The following is a 16,051-nucleotide window of genomic DNA, read 5'->3' as shown; positions in this document are numbered from 1 at the left end:
TTAGTTTTACTACTGATGACGGTCACTGTATATGTGACCGAAATATCTGGTATTTTTTGTGAAATTTATTATACACTGTCTATTAAAAAGGATTTTATCCCTATTTTGAACTTTTATTTTATCGTCATGGAAAGGCAGTGTGGTCTCCGATATTATCTACGTCATATTTATGGGGATGATTTGACCAAAATTTTGTATAAATATATAAACACTCAGAAAAAACACGCAAATGTTATTAACCAACAGGATTTTCTTCTACGATGTAAGAAGATGAAAATAGTGCCACCTTTACTAAAATTCAATTTACATTTGGGCACTTTCAAGGAAGAAAAGTTTGAACGAAGCTTACTTTCAAGGCTTTAAATCACATTATCAAACAGTTCGTGGTAACGAACTGTAAGTAAGGAGCGACCCGGCTCAATGGCAACCGAAACTCTAAAAAACGGGATTTTGATACCAATAGATACATCAAAAGAATCAGATTTTAATTCTGATTTCAAATATATAAGTTTTATCAACTTTAGTCTTACCCATCAAAAGTTACGCGCCTGAGAAAATTTGCCTGATTTTCGAAAAAAGGGGAAAACACCCCTTAAAAGCTAAGAAACCTTAATGAAAATCACAACATCAGATTCAGCGTATCAGATAACCCTCCTGTTATGGTTACAAGCTCATATATAAAAAGTTGTGTATGTTTGAATTTTTTGCCCTAAGAAATATCCCGGTTGCGTGTTTTTTTGTTTGTTTTTTTTTTTTTTTTTTTTTTTTTTTTTCCCAGGGGTGATCGTATCGACCCAGTTGTCCTAGAATATAGTGGGAGGGCTCATTGGAAGGAACATTAAAAGTTCTAGTGCTCTTTTTAAGTGACACAAAAAAAATGGAGGGTAACTAGGCCCCCTCCTACGCTTATTTTTTTCCCAAAGTAACCAGATCAAAATTTTGAGATAGCCATTTTGTTCAGCATGGTCGAAAATATGATAAAAATGTCTTTTAGGATGACTTGATCCCCCAAAGTCCCCAGGGGAGGGCTGAAAGTTATGAACTTTACTCAATGTTAACAAATAGTATTGGTTATTGGGAAGTATACAGACTTTTTCAGAGGAGATTTTTTCTGGTAGGTGGAGGAAGGAGAGGGTCGGGGGCTATATGGAAGGATCTTTCCATGATGGAAGTTTTCATGGGGGAAGGGACATTGCTATGAAGGGGGCGCCGGATTTCCCAGCATTATTAAAGAAAAAGATCAGGAATTAAATTAAAAAAAAACAAGTTTTTCAACTGATCAACTGATTGTGATTAAGAGGTCATTTTTAAAGAACTGGAAAAAAAATTCGAACTATAGTTTAAAGAGCAGGGTATTGACTAGGGGCGAACCCCCTAATATACGTGTTAAAAATTTATGAATATAGAAGTTCGTTACGTAAGTTAATTCTAAGTTACGTATATTTATTACTAATAAAAACGTTCGTAAATAAAATTAAACAAGTTTCGAGAAAGCCATTTAACCAAATATAATATGCAAATTTTGTTTTAATTATTCATGTACGGTGAGCCAAAATCAAAACCTGCATTAATTCAAAAACGTTCAAAAATTAAATAAAAAAAACAAGTTTTTTAACTGAAAGTAAGGAACGACGTTAAAACTTAAAACGAACAGAAATTATTCCGTATATGAAGGGGCTGTCCCCTCCTCAACGCCTCGCTCTTTACGCTAAAGTTTGACTTTCTCACAACTCTATTTTTTTAAACAATAAAAAAACTTTAGCGTAAAGAGCGAGGCGTTGAGGAGGGGACAGCCCCCTTCATATACGGAATAATTTCTGTTCGTTTTAAGTTTTAACGTCGTTCCTTACTTTCAGTTAAAAAAACTTGTTTTTTTTTATTTAATTAAGGATAAAAGTCGAAAAAAAGCTTTAATAGTGAGAGATAAACTATAAAATTGGTTTGATCATTTCTTTAACTGATCGGATCTTTAGTATTTGCTCTCCAAAATTTGTTGAGGAGGAGTTGTCTTTTCTAAGGAAAATACTAACAAGCAACATGTATCCAGAATGATTAATTAACCAGACTTTTTCAAAAAGAAGAAAAAGGTTTCTAGAGATTTCTAAGGAAGTCTTGGAGACAGCTCAGGAGAAGGATGTTTTTTGTTTCTTACCATATTTACCCGGGCTAGGTGAAAAACTTAAAAGAATTTTACAAAGCAATAGTCTAAGGGTAGCTTTAAAGAGTAATAATACTTTGGGCAGTTTTCTAAATTCTGGGAAGGATCTAACTTCATTGGGGCAACAAAGTGGGGTTTACCAGATCCCATGTACTTGCGGAAGCTCATATATGGGACGTACTAACCAGAGTTTGGAAATGAGATTATTACAACATAAAGATTCTATTTCTCCGGCTTTAAAGCAAGATTCTAAGTCTGAAGATTTTACTTCTGCCCTTTCAGAACATATTTTTAATTTTCCAGACCATTTTATTTGGTTCGAGAATGTCTCTTTGATTTTTAGCGATCGGGGTTTAAAGAAAAATTTTCATGAAACTCTTGAAATAAAGAAAATCTTATTCAAGAATATTGCTTTGAATTGGGATACAGGTGAATTTGGGTTGAACTCTATCTATAATAATTTATTAAAATCTGACAGAGTAAAGTTCAATTCACCCAATGTAGTTGACCTTTGTCCAAGTGTTATATCATTGAACGCTAATGAACCGAATCCAAGAAGGTCAAAGAGGCTAGCTTCCGCCTTTGATTTGAAAAGAATTAGAGATTTAAACAATATATAGTTTAATTGATTTAGTATATAAACTTTTGTTTTAAATTGTTTTAGTTTAGTTTTACTACTGATGACGGTCACTGTATATGTGACAGAAATATCTGGTATTTTTTGTTAAATTTATTGTACACTGTCTATTAAAAAGGATTTTATCCCTATTTTGAACTTTTATTTTATCATACTGTTGTATTTGAACTGGAAGCTTTAGTCTCAATTTTATGAATTAAAATTTGAGGTTTTCTACATTCATTTGCTTCACAAATTTCTCCAAGGGTAAGATTATCAACATATTTCCATCAGTCTTTACAATAATTAGTTATATCATTGATCATAACTAGAAAAAGAATAGGACCCAGAATGGTACCTTGAGGTACACTACAAAAACTGGCTCAGTTTCAGAGGAAGACTTCCTATATTTTGAAATTTGGAACCTATTTATTAAAAAATTCTAAATGATTTTCACAATAGCAGGATTCACTCTAAAATCAATTAAAAGCTTAAAATTAAAATCGAAAAAATCGATTATTATTAAGTTTAGCCATTTAAGTTAGCCAGGCTCATCAACATGCTTGAAAATAAAATGTAATCGACTGACTTGATAATGGAATGTTGATGTATTCTTTCTGTTACTATACTGATGAGGATCAAGGAGGGGTTCAACTTCAGCTTTTAGCCAATTTGCTGCAAAACTTTTGTACATTTTGTTGAACAACGGGGTCATATTGATTGCCCTCATACCATTGAAATTAAGTTCAGTATCTTTATTAGGGATTGGAGTAAGATACCCCATTTTCTATATCTGTGGGTAAACTGAAGAAGTTGAAATGCAATTAAAAGCTTGTGTTAGCGGCTTAGTCAATTTGTCAGGAAATACTTTTTTAAGTTCAATTGGAATATCTATGGGAGTTATACTAGTTTGTTAAAGTTTCTTTATTTTGCTAAAAACTTGATCCTCAGAAATAGTAGGGAAAGGTATACTATTATGTGGAATTTTATGATACTCTTGGTTCATTTTTATATCAAGTGGCAGCAAAGACTGGATTATTCTGGCCAAATGACCATTTAACTGGTTAGCAACTGTTTCATCATTAGAATCTGAACAAAAATCAACAGCGCTAGGGGATTTTCCACAAATTCGTTTTATTTCCTTATACCACATGCTAGACTTTGATTCAAAAAGGTTATCAATTTTTTGTGGTAGCTCAGCTTTTCTTGTCATTTTATGTACTTTGTTGTGGATCATATTAGCATTTCCTATTTTTCCTTCTTTTCTTAGTTGAATTTTAATACTGAATCAAATCTTTAATTTCTTGGGTTATGTAAGGACAATATGTGTTGCATTGCTTGAAAATTTTCTCAGGAAAGCATTCTTCATATTTGTTTCTTAATTTATCTTGCAAAAATTTAGCTTTGTCATTGGAGGACTCTAAAATTGCTACCTCATCACAGGACTCAGATGTAATCCAATTTCCGAATTCTAAGATAACCCTGTCCAAAAGAGGTCAGTAGGAAACTTTCTCAATGACATATTTTACTTTATATGAAGGCAGTGGAGCCCACTTTATCATGTAGTGGTAGCTACCACCAAGGGTAGGTAGGTCTTGAGGTTCATTATAATGTTCTGACAAACTTGTGCAAATTACATTGAGTTTAGTATTACCTTTAGTAGTTGGAAATTTCACTATTTGGTTAAGTTCCTGACTTCTGAGGAAACTTTCAATTCTTAGATTGTTCTTTATCACCATTAATGCAAATTCCAACATTTGGGTACTTAGAAGTAATAAAATCAACACACAAATCTTGCTTTTCAGCAAAGACTTTTTTTGGAAAGATGCCTTACTAGGTGAGCAAGAAAATACTCCAATAACAATACCAGTTACAGATCTTGGAAGCTTCTTTGGTTGAATCATAATCCAAATCACTCCATCATTGTCATCAATATGAGGAATCCGCAGTGCCAACTGCTCACATACAAAACACACTATGCCACCAACCAATCTTTCCCAATGGCTGATTCTGATGTATGTTGAGACTTTCTGCATATAAAGTTAAAAAAAGAAATAAAGAAAATGAAAATATGATCAAGGAACTTCTTTTTCAACAACTTTATGTTTTTTTTACTTTTGTCTGTTTTGGGAAAGTCTGTTTAGACAGGAGAGAAACTTCAAGCTCATCTAATTCAAAAGCTAGGCTATCCGATTCATTATGAAGGTCTGCAAAATGGTTACGAGACGGAAACGGTGACAAAGGAGCAGGAAATATATTAGTGTTGGTCTCACTATTTGAAGTTTTAGAAACTCTGCATGGATCTATTATGTATGGATCATTCTGTCTGCTATCTGAAAATTTCGAAAAAGTTTTTGCCAGGGCATGGTGGGAAGAGGTGCATATGGAATGGGGTGGAAAACTGAAAGGGGATACTAAAGTAGGGGTATTCAGGGAGGGGGCTGGTCTTTGGGGATTGAATTCTGGTGATTAAAAGCTTTGCAGAGATTTGAAGCTATTTTTTGCCTGATATTCACAAGGTTGTTGCTGACACCAGTAAGAACAACCATCAGGGAGCAATAATGGCATGCTTGTTGGTGCAAGCCCTCTTATTTTCCAAAAGTCAGGGAGTGACATGAGCAAAAACGTGTTGTCTGTCAGTACAAGTTAAAACACTACACAAATCCACATGGTCAAAACTACAATCATTTTTGTTGCAACATTTGATCTAAAATTTAAGTGTATATGTAAAAACCAGAACTTTTTCTTCCATCTACAAAACTCTTGTTCAAATAAATGGCAAAGTGTGTTGTATTTATGAGCAGCAGTGTCCATTTTACCGTCGTACATTCTTACATCACTCTTCTCTGCAACAGTGGGAATGGGTGCACTTGCACTAGCTAATGACATAGCATCAGGATTCATTTCGTCTGATAAGATCACATAGTCATGGGTTATGCTTGGGCTAGTTGTTATCTTTTGCACTTCATTATCAGGGGGTGAATTTCAGTTAGCAACAGCAATATCATTGTCCATTTGCATTCACATTGTAACTTGGTCATGGGAAGTTTGCTAAGGGTCTCTCGGGTGAGTTTTTATAGCCACCAAAAGTTCTTGTTTCAGCTGGGCTATAAGAAAGTCTTTAACCTCCAAATGACCTGACAACACTTTAATTTGATTGTTCTTTTCCTCCATTTCTGACTCAAACGTTGAGGGCCTTGTCCGAGTTTCTTTATTTTCTGCTTGAGATGCCAATAAACTTGCTTCCAGTGTCTTAATTTTCTCACTTAGACGGATTGTTTTGGATTCATAGTTAAGAATGTTTACACTTACTCTAGATGGCTTAGTCCCTTTTGGTAGCTCAGAGTGGGTTTTAGGTCCTGTAGTAATTTGTGGTGAAGATGTGCCATATCCACCTCCTCTTACAGGTCTCTTCACACAAGGCTTTTGTGGGGGTTGAGATTCTTGCAACTTTGGAGTCACTTGAATTTTTTCGCATGACAGTCCATACATAACCATTTGCCAGAATGGTCCTTTGGCCCGATTTGGGCATATTTACTAACGTCTGCGTGGTACTAGCAGCCACATCCTGGCACACATTAGACAGAATTTGGGGTTACCACAAATTCTGCACTCAGGACAATAATTCTTTTATATTTACATATCACAGTGTGGGTCCACAAAGGAACAGGTGCATCCACAAGGAAAAAGTGTAATCCATCTAGGAATAAGGTAATTAGTTAAATCAGTCCAAAAAATACAAGCTGTATCAGATTGCGTAAGAATGAAAAGTCACTTTTCACTTGTAATTTAATCCTTTTCAGAGTATTGTGTCACTTTCATAATTACTGAATAGATTATATAATTATTATGATGAATAACATGCCGTCAAATAGTGAACGTCTGATTAATTGAAGTTCACAATGATCCTTAATAAGCAAAACAAGCAATCATTTGTTTTTCAAGTCTTGGCAAAAAACATAATTTTGGCTCAAAGCCACACACAGGTGAAACGATAATCCAGTTAAATATATGTGACTTTCACTGGCAGATGCTGAATGATAAATAAAAGTTCAAAATAGGGATAAAATCCTTTTTAATAGACAGTGTATAGACATTCACAAAAATACTAGATATTTTGGTCACAATTGCAGTAACCGTCATCAATAGCAAAACAAATCTAAAACAATTTAAAACAAAAGTTTTCATATGAAATCTAATAGAACTACACATTTTTTATTTATTTAATGCTTTTCGAAGCAAAGGCGGAAGCTAGCCTCTTTGATCTTCTTGGATTCGGTTTGTCCAAATGTTATACCATTGAAGGCTAATGAACCGAATGGATGGGGGAAGACCATTTGTAGTGATGCCACTGGTCAAATTTGGTTCTGAAGCATGGGAGCTCCAAAAAGCAGATGGAGATTTGCTATATGTTTTTCAGAGAAATTGCCTTTGGTATGTTCTGTATACCTGCTGACTTACTGCATTTCAAACAGTAGGCTGTATGAAAAGTGTGGTTGAATCCTTCATTCTAGGGATATAATGAGAGTTAGGTTGAGATGGCGCACATTCTGCAGATGAAGGATGACTGATTGCTGGAGATTATCCTTTTTGGCCAACCATCTAGGGCAAAACAGAAAGTATGTTGTCTGTGCTTGGGGCGGTAGGATGTCATAAAGAAAGATTTAAGGGAAATGGGAACTTCCTGGGAGGGTGTAAAGAAAGAGGCTTTGAATGGATTGGGATGGAGGAAGAGCATATGAAGCTGTGTTTGGCTCAGGCGGCTTGGTGCTGCAGTGTGTTGTTAGTAGAAGTAGCATTAGATTAGGTAGTAGTAACACTGGGTTTATATTTAAAAAAAAAAGAAGTATACATCATCGATTCCCTGAAGCATGCTTGTGTGGGAGAAAACCCTCCTAATAAATCAATAAAAAAAAAAAAAAAAAAAAACCCACAAAATTAAAAAAAAAAAATCATAATTAGAGCTTAACTTACCGGAACCAAAAACCACCAAACATTCAAACAGGCTCTAACAAATTTATAATATTTAGAATTATATTCAGCTGCAACTTAACCCTCCTCTAAAACATAACTTAAGTGGCCCAGAATAATCCATCCAAAATATACACATCAAAACAATGGTTCTTTAACAACTTACGAAATTCCTGCGAACCCCCAACATTCCTCAAATCCTCTGGCAAACCCTTCCAAACTAACGGAACAACATGGCGAATTGAAAATCTAGACCTAGAAGTGACCATAGCTAGACTTTGCTTTGCATATACATAATTTGGGCTATATGTTTACAAATTAGAGGGGAGGGGTTGGGGGTTACGTATAGCAGGGCTGTATGCAAAATGTAACCTAACCAAAATACCAACTAAATATTTATTAAAATATAGCTACAATGTAGTTTTTCACTGAGCCGGAGCTAATTGTCTCCGTATACAAACAGCAATAAACTGGTTATTGTCTGATTTTAGAGACACACATTCTCAATAATAATCTCATAGATTATTATTGTTAGAAAAAGTATAAAAAAGGCATTGAGTGATATGTTCGCCTAATTCATAACTCTGTAATAGGAAGGTATCCAATTTTGCCAAAACTTCCAAGAATGAATCCAGGGTCTAAAATATACCTCAGGAACTTGTGGTCAAGCTAGCCTACTATCTGGGGTAAATATTTAGTGGCTGACCATTTCGAAAGAGAATATGTTAATAAAATTAAAGTAGTATGCTACTTTAACATCAGTTTCCTTATTGTATGGTCATTCCAAATATCATGGTTGCTTTGCTACAGTTCTAGGTATAAGCCTAGAACTGGCGTTGTTGAGAAGAACACATTTCCTGCTTCACAATATGCTGAAAAATTGTAGTTTTAGCTTTTTGACTGCTGATCCACTATATTTTACCCCCCCCCCCACACATCTAAGGTAAAAATACATACCCCAAATTATATATTTCCCATGGGTTTTGCCATTTATCACTCTTGTTTAAACCCATGTTCCTGTAAATTAAATCAGTACTGACAAATTCAAGAAATGGAAAAACCCATGGGAAATGTATGATTTAGTGGTAACGCATAATGGAATTGCAGTCAAAATCTGTTAACTACAATTATTCTGCATAATATGATGTAAGAATTATTTTCTTAACATGTTTCCTTCTCTACAGTCCAATTCAGGGCTTGTACCCAGTTCTAGTTTAGGGACTATCTTTGAAAGTATTCTTGGTTGAGTAGGCCTAAAACATATCTCACGAATGTGTTACCAAGCTACTATCTCTACCCTTTTCTTATTTCTTGGGCTCAGAAGATTGCATAGGCGGTATTACAATTCTATCTCTTTCTAAATTTTGACAAAAAGTGTTCTGCCTTAATTATGGGTTTTCAATCTCTTCCATTGGCTCTAACTTTGGTAAGTACAATTTCTATTACTGTAGCAGAATTATAAGCCATATCAAGGGCTGTTTCCCAAGTTTAAGAAATATATTTACAAATCTTAAAACCTTACGCTATAAGTCAGTGTTGTCTAAAGGTATAAGGCTCAAAACACTACTTGTTTGTCATTTTTCATTTAAGCAGTATTATCAAGGGTGACATAAAAGTGGTATTTAAATCGCAGTGGTATCTCTCAAGGTGTCACTCTCAATGCAAAAATTGTAAAAGGTCATAAAGGCTTAGTGCCATTTAGAGAGGAAATGAATAGAAATTGCCCAATCAAAATACCTTCTTAGGAGATCATTAAGGCTCTGGATCCATTTCGGAGTGTTTTATTCACTCAACTCAACTACTTACTAAGATAAATCAAATTTCCTAATCTAGAATGTTACTGTTTTTTCTGACAATGCACCCACCCCTCCCCGTGATGGTCCTATATATAGCCCTAAAAATAGTAAACATTTTCCCATTAATTGAATCTTGTGGGTAGTTTGTTAAAACAGACTTCTGTATTATAAAGTGGATGATATCCAGCTTCGCCTGTGATTGATCAATATTAGACACAAATATTATTTGAAATGATTAAAAAAAATATATGCTTATCAAAAGAAAGATGATAATCTAAATAATAGAAACATCTTGCATATTATAAAGTAAGGATTTCACTGTTTTCCTTTAGTCTTTAATGTATTCCTATGACTATGACTAGGGCAATCTAGGGGGTGGGGGGGGGGTTAACCTGCAGTATCAGAGGCAATACTCTAGCATTGTCTATAATAAAGTGCCATAAGGCTTCAAAATATTATTAATTTGTGTTTTTTTCCCAGGACCACTGCATTTTGAAGGGGTGGTGGTAGAAACCTCAGAGAGAGCTCATTTGGTTGGGAATCAATCCTCAAGTGCCCATTTTTAAAGTCAAAAGTGGGGAACCAGCTTCCATCCCATGTTCTTTTCATACTCCCTCCCTCCCTTGAGACATCTGATTGAAATTTCAAGATATCTATTTTCTTCAAAATAGTTTAAAGGTCAAATACCTACCCATAGCCCCTCATGTAAGGGCTTAGATAAGGCCCATTCTGCCTATTGTTTATATATGAAGTTTGTAATTTGGAAAAGGGGACATGTTTGGCCATGTGCCCCAAAAAGACTTAGAATATTAAAGTGAAACTTTCAAGATATGTTGAGGAAGATGTCAAACAAAATAAGTTCTAGTCACCTTTTTAGTTACCTTGCTCCCAAAGACATCTGATCAGATTTTGAAATTGCCATCTTGTTGAAAATAGTGTAAAGGTCAAGAAATTGTACCTATAGGAATGGCTAGCCCCCTCACAGCCTTGGGTCAAGGGTTGTAAGTTATACTAGTTTCCCATTGTTTACATATAGTTTTTTTTTTATTGGGAAAGGGTGGCATGTTTGATCCTGGATCTCCAAAAAGGTTGAGGGCCTTAAGGTGAAACTACCCCACAACACGTGACCAAAATTTTTGAGATAGCCATTTTCTTCAAAATAGTCAAAAGGTTCAATAATTATGCCTCTGGGGATTACATGAATCCTCACAACCACTAGGGCAAGTTTTGTAAATTATGTACTTTGCCCATTAGATGCTATACATATAGGGTTTATTATTAGGAAAGGGGAAATGTTTTTTGCCTGGATATGTTAAAAAAAAATCTAAATGAGTTTAGATGAAACTTCAGGAAATGTTGATCTAACTCCAAAGATACTGTGTGCATCCAGGTTATCAAACTTTCCGAGCCACTACTACCAATATTACTGCTGCTTCTTGCCATCTTGACTACAATTACTTTTGACTGGTGCCATGATCACTTGCAACTCTAACTGCAACCACTTGTGATTATGACTTTTTACTGTTGCAACTAAAACTACTTGCAATTACAACAGTGACTGCAACTACCTGCCAAAGCAACTGCAACTACTTGCAACTTTAACTGGAAATTCTTTGTGACTGCAAAGAGGACTACTTGCAACTGGAACTGCTTGGTGACTGTGGCTGCAACTACTACTACTCTAATTGCAACTGTGATAGTTACTACAACTTCTACTGCTACTGAAATTAAAACAATTTAGTGTGTCTAGGTTGTCAAAAGGGTTTATGTACAATATATCAGTGATGCCTAAGCCTATTAAGTTGGGAATGTCAGGGGGATGTCACACTAAATCAATAAACATTATGTGTATCCAGGCTGTCAAACGGGTGTTTCTGGGTAAACTTATAGCTATCATTAATGGCTATTGGTATTAAATTGAAACTATCTGGGAATGTTGAACTTAAAGACTCTCTGTATATGCATCCCAGTTGTCAAAAGGGCATATCTGCAATATCTCAGAAACAGTTAAGATTATGAAGTCAAACTTTTAAGAAACATCAATTGGGAGGTTGAACTAAATAAAATGACACCATGTGCATCCAGGTTGTCAAAATGGTAAATCTACATTGTCTCAGCAACAATTTAGGGTGTTAAATAGTGTATTTGAGAAAATCTTGAGGGATGTTGAACTTCATCAAAAGACACTATGTGCATCCTAGTTGTCAAAAGTCTGTTTATGCAATATCTCAGGAAAAGTTAAGGGTATTAAGTTGAAACTCTTAGGGAATGTTGTGGAAGGTGTTGAAGTAAATCCATATACACTATGTGCATCTATATTGTCTAAAGAATGTATATGAAATATCTCAGGAACAACTAGGATATTAAGCTTGAACTTTCAAGGGAATGCTGAGAGGGATGTTGAACTCAATCAAAATTCTTTATGTGCATCCAGGTTATCAGAATTATATCTTTTCACACCATATTTAGCTAATCATAACGCCACAGTCACAAGTAAAAGAGTTTTAAGTGCCAGAAATAAAGAGAGTTAGGTGAAGCCTCTGATATATGCTTAATTTTTGATTTTGTTTTCATTCCTATGTAATCTTTTGAACATTTTTCTAGGAGCATTCTTTTAAATATATTATTTAGAAATTGCCTTTGAATCAAAATCTTTGTTCAAGAACCATTCCAATGCTTGATTTCAAAGTGAGCAAAATTTATGCAATAACTATGTTGAAAACAATCAAAGACAACACTCAGAATGCCGTATACAACTTAGGAATTTAAACTAGAGTCCAGCATTTTATTTTTTAGCTCAAAAACTAGATAAATATTCTTATATTAAGTAATACTATAGCTTTGGTGATCAAAAACAAACAGAAATTAAATTAAAAAAAAACTTTCTGAAAAGTAGTTTTTCAACAAAAAGTAAAAAGCTGTATTAACTGAAAAAAACATGGTATATTAACACTACTGAAAACAAGACATATTTAAAACTTTTTTTTTTATAACTCTAACATCAAAAATAAAAAAATACAGTTGATTAGAATCTGGAATTGCTGAGATTTCTAGGAATTGATATCGTTATAAACGGCACTAAACATTCGTTTATTTTCATTAGTTCTTTCCTGTCATATTGATTATTATAGGGGTTTTATTTTTGTTCATTTTTTGAAAAATTAAAGCACTCTGTTCAAAACATATACTCTTCTCAATAAAACACAATAGACTTTAGAAGGTTTATGGTTAAAAGGGGAGAGTAGCAAAACTCATGTTTTTAATAATTTTTAGTCTGACTTAAGTATTCATTTTATTTTTACTTTTTTTTTTAAATGTGATTATTCATCATGTCAGTATGTGTTATCTTTATGTTTTATATGGTTATCTATTTTTTGTTTGTTGTGGGCTTAATGTCGCGTCTTTGATAGGAATATCTGGTCATTTTAAGTTTGAGCTATTATAGGAATTTATTTCTGCTCATCTCAAGTTTTAATTAAATTGCTTTGATTTTCAATTTTTTTAAAATTACCAATTGCTACCAATAATTTTGAAAACTACTTTAAAACAAATGCTTAATTTCGGAAAGTTTCATTTGTATAGACTATTGGTGCTGGGCTAATTTTTTTTTAAAGTATATAGAAGTTTATCCAGAAAATGTTTTTTGTTGAATTTAGGCTACTGTAGCCTATAGGACAAAAATTTGATAAAAACGTAATATATCTTCAACACTCAATAAAAATACAATAATCATCACCTTCAAAATTGCATCCCAGCCCCTCATCCCTAACAGGGCACATATAGCCCTAGGCTATACTTGCCATGAAATGAAAATATGAACAGAGGTTTGTCTTCTAATTATAACAATGAAAATTAAAAAAAGTAAAACCTTCTTTTTTACACAAATATTGATAAATGTCCAAATGGTTCAGCTAGAAGCCTTTAACAAAAGGGGGAAAAATAAGATAAATAAACCAGATTAATCAAGTTAGTACATTCTAGGAAATAATATAAAAAGATGAGAAATAAACAAAGGGAAAGACAAAACAGAAAGATCTTAGATACAGTAAACTATAGTTGTGTTCCGCCATGGAGAAGTGGGGTGGCAAAGTAGTAATGCTACTTAGCAGTTTTCAAATTTATTGATAGATTTTTCTCTGAAAATACTGTTTTTACATATAAAAATACTTTTTGCTCAAAGTTGTGCTACTAAAGTGTTGGCAGCTTTTGGAAGTCTGTCGAATTCTGCTACTGGAAGCTTTGGAACTTTGTCCATAGCTGGTTGTGTTTGAAAAAAAACAACAAATCTGAATATGGCAATTACATACAAAATAAGGTTGGACATCCGCTCTGTCATATTTTGCATGTACAGGGTCATCTTCTGATATGAGATCCTAAAAAAACGAAACATTTTTTTTTTCCCATGTAACTTAGGTTAAATTAATTGGTAAATCTTTGGCATAAAAAAGAACGATCAAATTGAAAATTTTAAAATTTTGAGAGGCGATAAATACTCCTCCCCCAGTCGACACCCCTGTTGGTACCATTTTTTCAAAAATTTGGGTTCTTACCACACTCAAGAAGTGAATTTTGGTTAATGATAATGAAATATACCAGAATATGATGAATTATAATTTAGTAACAAAATTATCGAAACTACAACAGAGAAGTATGGAAAGCAGGCCGCCCTGAACGCATTATATTAAATACTTATTCTAACCAACTCTATATATGAAATATTTAATGAAAATACCTATATAATAGTTTATCTCAATCAGTCTGAGCTAATCATCTCCGAGTGCACACACAGAAACCGGTTTTGCAACAGAGCAAGCACAACAGTGTGGTCGATATAATACGCAAGTAACCATTTTTGATTTTAAGGGGTAGAGGGGGGGACTACAGATCCATGCTCTCACATCTTTTCTTGTAAACCATGGAGAGGATAATATATCTTCTGGATTGTTCCTGATATTATTAAATAGTTTGAAAATATTGTTTTATTTATTTGTAATGTTTTTCCAAGTTTTGTTAGCGTCTAACATGTGTCTTAATCAAGCTATTTCTCTAATTTTTTTCTGAACTAAAATGCTTTTTCCAGATTGACCCTTGCTAAAAGATGTTCGTTCAGTTTAGGGAATAAAACTAATGGAGTCAATATGTTTTTTATTCAAATAGGGTTCTAACTTTAGATTTTACTTCCCACATCCGTTGAACTTTTATATGAGATATGTTTAGCTTTGGCCTTAACTAAAGACTCAAAGGGGTATGTTTTCACCAGTGTTTTTGATCTGCCCATAAAAATTCAATCATCCTCATCGAAAAGAAAATAAGCAAATATAATTTTTTATTTGGCTTTTTTTTTCAAAATACGTTTTTTTTTCACTTATTGCTGGGACTAGAAGGGGGAATTTGAACCTCTATTTAAGGGTTTCTAACCATAGAGATGACAACGTTACATTTATTATGCAGTCCATCCTAGCCTTTTCATTAAAAAAATTGTACTAAACAGCACTATTTTCGATGCCATATGCCACTGAACAACAGAGTTGTTGTGACGAATTTCCACAAGGCACGTAGAAAGAAGCAGTAGCTTTTAAATAAGTCATGATTGTTTAGATATGCCAAATTTCCTTGTTTTTCTAAATTAGGGGTTCAGAACCACCAGTTGAGGGTTTTAGGCTTACAAATTGATTGAATAAACTCGTTTTGTGTGGCTCAAAATGGCAGAAGACACCACTGTGCTTTGGCACAATCTCTTATTACTTAAAAAGGTAATCATCTGCTGGTGATTGGTCACCAATCTTGGTAGCCTAATCACTATATCATAAATTTCATTATCAGCTGAAACTTAATGAGCAAGTACAGAATTCACTGCAGCGTTCTAGTCAAACTGTAATGTTTAATCTGCATGCTGCAGAGCTGTTTTTCAAGATGGGGTTAAACGCCTCCTCTACAGGATTTTAGACCATGCCAATTCAATTGGTTATCTAGAATTTGCATTCCGCAGCATTTTGTGGGAAGAGAGCTTTCTTAACTAAGGAAAGGAAAACAGGGATAGATTAAAAAAAATTGTTCTGAAAACCACCAGCATAGTAAATATAAAATAGCTTATGAACTTTAACAAATTACTTTTTCACTTTAACAAACTACACTAAATGTCAAATTTGCAAATGAACTTGCTTAAATGTTTCTAATTCTAATTTGTCCTAATTTCTAATTTGTTACCTGCATGTTTTTCGGAATTTTATAAAGAAATGGAACATTAATTATGAAACTAGAAATGTTGAATTAGTTAGAACATCGGTTTCAATTACTACCAGATATAAATTTTCTGTTTGGTATATTAGTCCTGAAGTCTGGAACAGGCTTCCCGCAAAAGTAAAAGGTAAGAAGGCCCTTGAGGAATTCCGTGCTTCTTTGCGATGTATTTGTTTTAACCAGTATTGTAGACATGGATCGAGTGATTTATTTGGGAGTGAGTATATGCATTTGAGTGTTAAAAGAGAAATTGAGTCGTATGCTGTTTGA

General features: G+C 33.9%; 1 protein-coding gene across 3 annotated transcripts in view; it reads left to right on the top strand.

Annotated features, from left to right (window-relative positions):
• The window catches only part of Taf1 (TATA-box binding protein associated factor 1), a 185,967-nt gene that overhangs the window by 21,183 nt on the left and 148,733 nt on the right, over positions 1-16,051 (top strand). The gene's annotated exons all lie outside the window — the stretch shown is intronic.

This window comes from Artemia sp. Qi Xiang Cuo, chromosome 13 (assembly GCF_049724085.1).
Source record: "Artemia sp. Qi Xiang Cuo chromosome 13, ASM4972408v1, whole genome shotgun sequence".
Classification (NCBI taxonomy): domain Eukaryota; kingdom Metazoa; phylum Arthropoda; class Branchiopoda; order Anostraca; family Artemiidae; genus Artemia; species Artemia sp. Qi Xiang Cuo.
The sequence above is the reverse complement of the archived record's forward strand: the minus strand, read 5'-3'. Positions and strand labels throughout refer to the sequence as shown.